Below are 11,556 nucleotides of genomic sequence, written 5' to 3' on the forward strand. Positions count from 1 at the left end.
AATTGCCTTAACTTGAACTTCATACCAGGGAAAATAAATGCTTACACTAGTGTATTGTTGAAGGAGCTTTGATTCGTGTCTGAATTCACCTCATCTCCAATGTGAATAGAGCTGAAAGTAACCTTCAAGAGCACCAAGTACATATTCCTTTTATAGAAGGAAAGAAAGAACTCAATCTGGCCCTAAGACTCATAAGTCAAAGGCAGAGCCCTGTTAAGCTCTCTGGAGGCCTCAAAATCGGTCTGAGTCAGGGTAAATTTTGATCTTTAGGGGGAGAATGGTCAAAACTGCCACAAGTTCTCCATGATCTCTCTTCTCTTCATCCACTTCCAAAGTGACTCTGGCTTCCACTCCCTAATCCCTCCTACAATTCTCTTAATCCCAAGCATTAAGCTAGCATTAGCTGTGAGAAGAGAAATTCTAAATATGCTAAGAGTTCTTGTCCAATAGGTAATTAGCTTTAAGTGCTTGGTTGTTCGATTGAGGTGCACCTAATTCAGTTTCAGCCCTTTACAAGGGCCAGTTTTTCCTAGCTTCAAAAACCATCTTTTATGTTGATGTTCTAGATTTCTAGACGTTTACTACCATCACAATAGGTACCAAGAAACTATTTTGTCCATGGCAGCACAGAGATTTAAATATCCCCAGCTTCCAATTCGTTCCATCTGCCCTACATACATTTTTTTGTTATAGCACAACTTTTATTTCAAATTAAAAGTTAGTATCATTTATGGTATTTTAAGATGAATTGCCTTTGAATGGGAACATCCTTTCCAGTACCTTGAGGTCTACAAGATACATCTAGAAAATTTACTACTGTGGAAAATGAAGACAGCTTAAAACTGAATAAAGGAGGAAGATTTTTTTTTTATTAATTTCTGTAACATTGTCCTTCAGGTGGCTGAGGAAGCTTCAGATTTCCTTTAGACATCATTAGACCTCTATGATCTTGCAGAACCACTTTGATGCTATATGAATTCTGCCATTTTGCTAGCATGGATATGGCTCTTGGGTCCACCACTTCATTAGAAGTATTTACTCCAGTTATATTAGTTTTTGTTACAAATTTTTCAAAATGGAGGTGGAGGGTTTCTGGATATTTAGGTCCACACTATTTTTAAGCTGTATATTTGATTTTCATAAATTGTTTTTGGAGGCTCAATAATCATTCCTGTACATCTTGTAAGTCTCATATCTTCAGTTTCAAGATCCCAGCTAACTGTCCCATTACTTACTCCTTTCGGACGACCTTCAAATTCTTCCAACAGTCGGAAATTGAGGGACTTTTACTCCAGAGCCCATAGTCACTGCTGCTTAGAATCCGCCCCTTCTTCCCCCACATACATTTTTAAAAATGTATTTTATTTAAAAAAAAAAACAGAAAAGGAAAACAAAACAGAAAATTGTCAAGTACCCAATAAGAACATCAGAGAAGATTCAAAATATAACATACCAGTTCAAGAAAGGATAGAAAAGAAAAAAAATATATTCACAAGAATTCATCTTTGCTTCTTTGTAGGCCATTCTTTTATTTGCTGTACACTTTATTTTATTCTTTTTTCCCCTCCCCTTTTATCTCCCTACCTCCACCAACAAGAGTATAGTTAAATGTGATGACTGCATATTTTAAAATCAGTCAGTCAGGAAGTCAGAATAAGGGAAAATCCTTGATCTTTATTCTTTGCAGTGGTGGGAAAATGGGCAACATGAATCCGGCCAGCAGTGCCTCTGGCTCTCACACTCCACCCACCAAATCCTCTACGCAATCGCCTATACAACACATCAAACATGCACAGAGTGAACAGGGCCATTCTTTCTCCAAGCATATATTAATAGAGTATTGGCCAATTGCCAATTAGCCTCATGCTTGGGACCTCAGTGCAACGAGTGCTTCAAGAGCTTCAGCCCATTACAATCTCCTGCTTTCTTTTGTTTTAGAACACAGGTGGTCACACCCTCCCCAATTTCTCAGGAAAGGGGGTGAAAGCACCGAAAAGAAGGTGATTACACCCTTGCTGAACATCTCAGGGAGATGAAAAGCACCAAAGGGAAGTGGGGTTTGCTAGCAGGTTTCTGAGCTGAAGGGTCTTATTAGAAACGGCTATGCACAAACCCATCAGCATGGGAGGTATTACACAAGCACATAGTAATAAACGCAGAGGTTATTAGTGATGACTCTCCCCACAGTCAATGAAGGCTCGATGTGGCATAACAAACATGAATTGTACACGCAAGTAGCAGTATAATATAAATCAACATCGTGTTGTAGAAGATTTCCAGAAGTCCTAGGAGAGTATGTAAACAACAGTCACATATACGCCTTCTTCAGCAGCCAAGAGATAGTCCAAGACCAATTCTATTGTCCATTGCTTCACATTTCAGGGAATCCAATGATTCCCCCCAAGTTCTTGAAGTCCTGCAATAGTCTTTATGTGCAGGCATCCTCAAACTACAGCCCACAGACCAGAGGCAGCAGCTGAGGACATTTATCCCTCTCACCCAGGGCTATGAAGTTTCTTTATTTAAAGGCCCACAAGACAAAAGTTTTGTTTTGTTTTGTTTTTTTTAATAACTTTTTGACAGAACCCATGCCAGGGTAATTTTTTACAGCATTTATCCCTTGCATTCACTTCTGTTCCAATTTTTCCCCTCCCTCCCTCCACCCCCTCCCCAGATGGTAAGCAATCCTTTACATGTTGAATAGATTACAGTATATCCTGGATACAATATACGTGTGCAGAACCGAACCGTTTTCTTGTTGCACAGGGAGAATTGAATTTAGGAGGTATAAATAGCCCGGGAAGAAAAACAAAAATGCAAGCAGTTTAAATTCATCTCCCAGTGTTCTTTCTTTGGGTGTAGCTGCTTCTGCCCATCTTTGATCAATTGAAACTGAATTAGCTCTCTATCGAAGAGATCCACTTCCCTCAGAATACATCCTCAAATAGTATCATTGTTGAAGTATATAATGATCTCCTGGTTCTGCTCATTTCACTTAGCATCAGTTCATGTCAGTCTCACCAGTCCTCTCTGTATTCATCCTGCTGGTCATTCCTTACGGGAACAATAATATTCCATAACGCTCATATACCACAATTTACTCAACCATTCTCCAATTGATGGGCATCCATTCATTTTCCAGCTTCTAGCCACTACAAACAGGGCTGCCACAAACATTTTGGCACATACAGGTCTCTTTCCTTTCTTTAGTATCTCTTTGGGGTATAAACCCAGTAGAAACACTGCTGGATCAAAGAGTAAGTTTTTGTTTTTACTATAGTCCAGCCCTCCAACAGTCTGAGGGACTGAACTGGTCCCCCTATTTAAAAGTTTGAGGACCCTTGTGTTAGGGAATCCAATGATTCCAGCACATTTTGAAGTCCTGCAACAGTCTTATCTCTCAGAAAATCCAATGATTCCTGAGGGTTTTCAAGTCCTATAAACAATCTTATGTCTCAGAGAATCCAATGATTCCAGAGAATTTTGAAGTTCTTAGAGGAAGAGCACATCTCTCCAGACAATTGGAGAATAGAACAACTCTGTGCATATTAAAACGAAAAAGGTCCTCAATGCAATTTCCATCGAAGCATTCTACGTATACAGTTGGCCTTAAAGAATCTTGCAAGTTGTAGGAAAAAAGAAAAGTTCTAGGAATAGCCAGATGATGAAGTGTGAGGAAAAGGAGGAAGACAATGAAAAGATTAATGACCATATCCCCACAGGGCATGGAGATTTAAGTGAGGCTCAAGGGTGTGGTGATTTTTTGTTAGAATCTTTACAAACTGTTAAGTCATTAGAGTTGATAGAGATAATAATTACCTAATTTAGCATGGTTAGTATCATTGATCTGATCTTACAAGGAGATGTTTTGGGCCAGAACCTGAAACAAGGTACTAAGTAGAACTAATTGATACAATGCTTGTGTTCACACCTTTAGAGAGCTTGTATAAGAAGTATTTAAGTACTCCTTGAGTTCACAAGTATGGAAGATTTACAAAGTAAACTTTGTAACTTTGTGAATTCACACCTCCCTTGAAGCTTTTAGGGCCAGAGAGCACTCTGGGAGAAAACCTATAATTCCATTCTTTCAGAAGAGATCATATAAGCCCAGTCAAGGGAATTCAGCTGAATTAGATTGGAAAGGAGTACTGAGACAGACACAGAGGACTCTGGGAGATTGAGAGCCAGAAGCTCTCTCGGAGAGAAGACAGATTCAACTTGGTGCTGGATGGAGGCTGAAGGAAGCAGAGGCAGAAGGCAAAGGACAAAGCTGCAAGAGGTCTTAGAATCAAGCAGAGATAGGCCTCAACTAACTGGGCTATTTTGAAAGGAGAAAATAAACATTTGCATTTTTACCAGCTGGCTGCATTTTGGGTGATTATTACTCTTAAATGAAACTAAGGCTGCCTCCAGAAAACCTCCCCAAGAAACCTGCTCCCAGAGAGACAACCATTATTATATTTTAAACACAACTTTCCATTCCACAGAGGCAGCTTCAACAGCCTAACAGACCAGATAATTGACTCTCCTCCAACTCCACCTTCCGGGATAGAGGGAGGAAGAGTAGTGAGGGGGGGGGGAGGAAGGAGGGATTGACAGCACCAGCACCTTCCCCCCAGCATCCAACCCTCCTATGAATAGATTGCAAAAGGCACTACTCAAAGCTTTGGAAGAAAAGAGGTAAATGAGTTACAACCACACATTTTTCCTGTGAATCAACAGTAACTCTTCAAGTCAAGAAAGTAGAAAATACTCTCCCCTTTTGATCTAGAAATCCTCAAAGACCTGAAAACAGCTTGCACTCTTTATGGGGCTACATCAGCTTATGTTAAGATATTACAGAATTTGGCTTATGAAGTCTGAACCTCTAGGGCCTGGAAATCTATAGTAAGAGTATGCTTAGAACCTGGACAAAACTTGTTGTGGCTTTCTGAATATAGTGAGCTCTGTAGGATACAAGCCCATCAAAAAGTTATGGTGGAGTTAAGCCTCCAGTCACCTGTGACCAACAACAGGTGTAGGTTCTTATGCAGACATCTCAGTGCAGATTAATTACTCCATAGCAGCATATGAGCAAATTGCTGTTAATGCTATCAAAGCATGGGCTTCTCTCCACAATAAAGAAGAGAAGGGTAAGGCCTTCACAAAAATAACGCAAGGGCCAAATGAGCCCTTAGCTGTCTGCAAAGGTCCCACAAAGTCAGCTATCACAAGAACAAATGGGGAAAATGCAGTAACAGACATTTTGATAAGGCAACTTGCTAAGGGAAATGCTAATGAGGTTTGCAGAAGAATTATACTAGGACTACACAAGGATGCTCCTTTAGAGGAGGTCATAAGACACTATGCCACAGTGGGCACAAATGCCTTTTATAGCCAGGCTGTGATGCAGACTTCCCAAAATCCCAACATGGGAAGAGACAGGGTCCCTTCTGGCAAGGGACTTCCAGGAATACTCATCAATACTTTCAATGTGGTAAAGTAGGGCATCTAAAAGCTCAATGTTGGCATAGATACAGAATGAGAAAACAGGTGGGAGAACAAGACCCAATACCCCATATATCCAAAATGGGACAGAGGCTCCCATTGGGCTTCAGAATGTAGACTGATTCAGGGAAACAGGATGAGGAACCCAAGGCAAAAAACACTTGGGACATGATGGCAGCCGATGGTGCACCCAGAGAGTGCCTAGAAGTCCAATACCCAGACGTGACCAATCAGCCAGGAAGCCATATGATGGGAGAAGGGGATTACAATTGGGAAGAATAGAGTTGTTTGCAGCTGGGACAAATGAGATACCCTCTAGAGAAGTGAAATCTGTTCTTCTCCAGCCTATGGATCCCTTGCCTCCAGGCACAGTAGGCTTGACCATTTCACCTCCTGAAAGTACTTACAAAAGTGTCCATTCGCACACTGATGTGGGAAACTGGGGAATGTGTAGCTAATATCCCAGTCACTAATACAGGTAGACAACCTGTGATTTATCAAATCAGGAGAAGTAGTAGCATCAGGCTTACTGTTACATATCCCTAATAGACAATCTGATGATTGCTGCTTGAACTCAGAATCTGGGCAACTGAGTCCAGGAATATACTGGACAGCAGCTGTGACAGTTGACCAACCTATGTTCACTTTTTGTGAATAGAATAAGTTAGAAGGATTGGTAGATATGGGTGCAGATCGTACAGTCATTAGAGGTGTCAACTGTCCAAAGATTAAGGCAGACACCTACATATCTGGTATAGGAGGATCAATAGCAGCTGAGGTTAGTGCTGCCCCTATGATATGGACTTTTGCAGGCAAAACAGGAGTTTTTACTCCTTTTATAGTTGGAAAAAATCCCCATCAATCTGTGGGGAAGAGATATTTTACAGCAGATAGGATTACAATTAAGTACTTTGGATTTTTAGGCAGGGCTGCTCTTGAAGGCTTGCCAGCACTCTCACCTGTTCCTAATTCAGTGGAAAACTGATACAACAGTGTGGGTTGAACAGTGGCCCTTAACAAGTGATAAAATTCAGGCCTTAGTAGAGATATAGTGCAAGAGCAACTTGACCACGTGACCAAGGACACTTACAACCTTCTCTAAGTCCTTGGAATTCCCCAGTATTTGTTATAAGAAAGAAATCTGGAAAATGGAGGATGTTGGACTGATTTAAGAAAGGTAAATGAACAGATGAAAACTATGGGAACTCTTCAGCCTGGACTTCCATCTCCTTCTCAGTTACCTAGAGAATGGCCTCTTTGGGTTATAGACATTAAAGATTGTTTCTATTCTATCCCTCCGGATAAGGAGAATACGAAAAGATTTGTCTTTTCAGTGCCCAGCACTAACTTAGCTGAGCCTTATAAAAGATATGGACAGTTTTGCCACAGGGAATGAAAAACAGCCCTATTGTGTGCCAAACGTTTGTTGCCACTTTCTTACTTCAGTAAGAAAAGCATTTCCAAAAGTGATCTTATTACGTTACATGGATGATATATTGGGATGTGCAACCTGAGGAACAAATGCTAGAAGCATATCTACAAAAGACCACAGAAACACTAAGGAATTACAAATTGTACATAGCTGAAGAAAAAATTCAAAGGCACGCTCCTTTTCAATATTTGTGATACGAAGTATATCCTAAAGTGCTTACAGTACAAAAACTGTCCTTAAGAACAGAGAAGCTAAACACCTTAAATGACTTTCAGAAATTGATAGGCGATATCCAATGGATGTGACCAGTGTTAGGCTTGACTACCTATCAATTGCAACCGTTATATAACATTTTAAGGAGAGACAGTGCTTTAAACTCACCACACCAGCTTACAAAAGAGGCTCTGAGAGAAGTTGAACTGGCTTTATCCAATGTGGTTGGAAGAGTCACTCAAAAACCCTTGGAAATATCAGGTTTTGCTACAAAAGAGGCACCCACAGCAGTCCTTCATCAATTAGACAGTGTGATTGAGTGGGTGAACCTCCCAGCACAACCAGAACGAAGCTTTACTCCTTACCCAATGCTTGTGGCTAGAATTTTATTAAAGGCTATTAAGTGACTAGTACAATTATCTGGGACAAGACCTGACAAGTTATACACCTTTTATACTAATGCACAAATTAACGTATGCTGTGAGACCATCCCAGATGGCAAATTTTATTGGCCGCGGCTCCAAGTTTTACACATGGGTCTCCATTAAAGATAACCCAACTATTACATAATTGGGGATGGATTCTTGAAGAAAAGGTTTCTACAGTTCCTCTTAAAGGACCAACTATCTTTACAGGTGCATTCAAACATAATAGTTACGCTGTATATTCTGACTTAAGGAGTTCTGACTACTCTCTTTAGAGTTGTCAGAACTCCTTTTCAGTCTATTCAGCAGAATGAATTGTATGCCCTCATTCTAGCTCTTACTTATTTTTATCCAAGAGACATAAATATAATATCTGATTCAGCCTATTCAGTAGGTGTGGTGCAAAGAATTGCCACAGCCCAAATAAAATGTGTAGCCTCCAATATATATCAGCTCTTTAAGAAACTTCAAGAGCTTCAGCCCATTAGTTAAGTATAGATATCACATGTGCACATGTTTATACATATATACATTCATACCTACCACAGATCTATACATGTCAATGTAGACCAATGTGTATACATGTCTACATGTACATATTTACCCATAAATACAACTCAAACAATACTAATGTGGCTGACAATAGATTTCTCTTGATTGGTTAAATTTAACTTTTTTTTATTATCCCTGGTAGCTTCTGCTATAATTCTGCTCCTTAACTTCCTCATGGCTTAACCTCCACCCACCCAGGAATCCCTAAATCTGCTTCTCCCTCCATCCATCCCTTCCCACCTTGTTTTAAGATTTTGCTACACCTTTTTCATAAGGATATAGTGATGTCTGCCCTCCCCTTTAATGCCTCTGTATTCTTCCTCTGTTTATAAAACAATTATTTTTACCTTTTTCTGAGCATTTTTTACTTTTTAGACTAAGATCACTCAAATCCTGTCCCAGTATCTTGAGCTACCTAATTGCTGATGTCAATCTTAAACATTTACATGTAAAAAACTCAACCTGACCCCAAGACCCACAGGAAGTCAAAAGCAAAAACAGCTTTTCAAACCCACTTTTTCCTAGCTTCCATGTATACAAATTTAAAATTCCTTGAATCTGGATCTTTGATATTAACTTATGTTAAATTTTTTTTTTTGAGTTTAGGTTTGGATGAAAGAAAATCCTAAAAAAATTTGCAAGTTGAAGGTCCATTTTCCATTCTATTTTTTCCCCCTGAGGCAATTGGGGTTAAGTGACTTGCCCAAGGTCACACAGCTAGGAAGTGTTAAGTGTCTGAGGTCACACTTGAACCCAGGTCCCTCCTGACTTTCAGGGCTGGTGCTCTATTCACTGTACCACCTAGTGGTCCCTCTTTCCATTCAATATTATGGATAATTTTGCTGGAGATAATTTTTGGCCATAGGCCTCGTTCTTTTGCTTGCTGGTATAGGATTTCCAGGACTTTTGTGGCTGCTGAAAAGTCCTGTATAATTCTAATTCGCAGCTCCAGGGTATTTAAATTTTTTTTTTGGCAGAATTCTTTGATCTGGGGTTTTGAAATTTGGGAATAATATTTCTATGTGTTTTCCCCACAAAAGATCAGAGGTGGTGACAGATTTTTTTTTCTATTTCTACTTTGACACAATAATGCAAGAAATAATCCAGGAAAATTATGATAGAATATGTGGGCAAAGTTTCTTTCATCACAGGTTTCAGAAATCCAATTATTCTTATATTTTTTTCTTGATCCGTTCCCCAATTTCATATGAAAAAATAAAACAATGTAAAACATCATATTTTGTTCTTTTCATTCTTTGATCTGTTTTGTCATTTCTTGGTCTCATAGCTTCACTGCCTTCCTCGTGGCCAATTTTAGTTTTCCAAAGAGTTATTTTCATCTTTAGGACTCTCCTTTTCTAGTTGGTTAAACATTTCATAATCTTGTTTTTCTTGGATATTTTTTTTTTTTAGTTTTCCCCAAAAAAATTTTTTTTTGAATTCTATAAGTTCTCTCTGGATAAGGAATCATTTAATATTACACTTTGGGGTAGTTTTTTTTTTTTTTTTTTTTTTTTTTTTACACTTCAACACTGTCCTCCAAAGATGAACCAGCCTTTCTCATTCCCATAAGTAAATTTCAATGGTTGGGTTTCTTTCTCCTTTAAAAAAAAAGTGAATTGGCAAAGAAGAATCAGTAAGTACCCCTAATTCTGTTGAGTTGAGAGCATTTCAGAGGCCCCTCCAGTGGTGCTCTAACTTCACTTCAGCTTTCCCCTCTAACTTGGAACCACAAATCAGAAGCTCCATCTTCCTGAAAATGTCTACAGCCAGCAGTTTCCCTGCCCCATCCCAGTGGGATGGTTCCTTCTGCCCAAGACCCCTGTCTCTGCAGCACAGCTGGGTCTGATGTTCCAGATCAGTCAGTGTTCCCCTTCCCAAACAGACCCCCAGCTTCTCAGTTTGGAGGGGAAAGTTTCTCTGGTTTCTGCTCAGTCTCTTGCCAAGCCCAGCTAGGCCAGCCCCTGAGGTCCCCCACTTGTTTCTGCCAGCTAGCCTGGAGGTGCTAGTACTTGAGATCAGACCTGCTGTCTTTCTTTGGATCTTAGTTTGTGCCAGGAGGACCCTGTTCCACTCCAGACCCTCTTGGATCTTTCTCTGAGCTATATTCACCCCAAGGCACAAATTCTCATTTGTGGGGGAAATTGGAGACGTACTGATCTACTCAAACACCTTCCCCGAATCCTCCCTACTCCATCTTATACAAACTCACAGCCCTAGTTTATTGCATCTGATTGCCTCCATTAGAGAAGCAACATCCAAAGGCGGGATTCCCTTCCTCTCCCCTTTTCCCCTGCCTTGAATGTAGCATTGTTGGAACGCTGTATTTAAGCAAAGGCTTATTGAAAGTGCAGATGGTTCACATGACCCACCTTTGCTGGTTGTCAACTACCCCTGGAGACTGGGTAGCAGTTGGACTGGATGACCTCAAGTCCCTTACATTGTGTGTTCTGAGTACATACATTCTGAGCAACGTCTGAAGTACTGAATTCTTAACTGTGCCATGGGCTTTAAAACCAGGATCAGATGGATAGGGTTTGTCAGAAAGCCTTAGTTCCCCGTGCCAAGAATCACACCCTACCAGGGTGCTAATAGGAGGCTGATCCGGGAACTCAAGCTCAGAATTGGCTTTATCAGCACATCAAATGTTTGGAGAAGTCATCTTGATTTTGTTAGGGCCAATCCTCAAGTATGACAATAGCCTTGTGAGATGCATGAGAATAGGCAGAAACCAAAGCTTTTATTTCAAGGCTTTCCAATGTGTGGAACAAGCCAACCAGTTCAACCCCATTAACAATCTCCCCGAGTTCCACTTTTATTAGGATCCACTTATGTCATATCTCCAATTTTGTCTCTCCCCTCTCAATTCTTAACTGGAGAGTACAAAATATCCAAAACACTCAGATTTGACCTTCACTACAAGGTAATATAAGTATTATATTTATTTGGGAACTGAATTGAAGAACAGAGCTGGAATAAACTTCAGAAAATGCCATTAGTAACACCATATCACTTCAAAAGTGACCTGAAGTCCAAAATTATCCAAGGTCACAGTTATGGTAGCTAATTCTTTTTTTTTTTTTTTAAAGTCACTATTATATACTGCAGTAACCAAATAAACCATTGGCTGATCTCATGGATAGGGTGTGTTTGACCCATAGTATCCTTGGATGGCCAACTTAGCATCAGGTTGCCTACAACTAAGAACTGCCCAGAGCTCCTAGATCACTTGATTCAGAGTCGGTATATATTAGGGCAGAATTCGAGCCCTCTTCTACCTGCCTCAATCTTCCTCTGTAGCTACTACATTAAGTTGCCTAATCACTGGAAAAAGGTCACATTTTAAGCTATGCCTAACCAAATATCGTGTTTCATATCTCACACCTGGAAAGATTTCAGCCCTTAAGGAGCTGGTTGTGCAGTGATGGCTAAGGACGCTGTCTTCTG

At 40.1% G+C, this 11,556-nt stretch overlaps 1 pseudogene; it reads right to left on the minus strand.

Moving 5' to 3' along the window:
• Nucleotides 1–245: 245 nt before the first annotated feature.
• LOC127560542 (ubiquitin-conjugating enzyme E2 variant 1-like) lies at nt 246–2,367 on the minus strand (annotated as a pseudogene).
• Nucleotides 2,368–11,556: the final 9,189 nt, after the last annotated feature.

The sequence above is a fragment of the Antechinus flavipes genome, chromosome 4, assembly GCF_016432865.1.
Source record: "Antechinus flavipes isolate AdamAnt ecotype Samford, QLD, Australia chromosome 4, AdamAnt_v2, whole genome shotgun sequence".
Classification (NCBI taxonomy): Eukaryota; Metazoa; Chordata; class Mammalia; order Dasyuromorphia; family Dasyuridae; genus Antechinus; species Antechinus flavipes.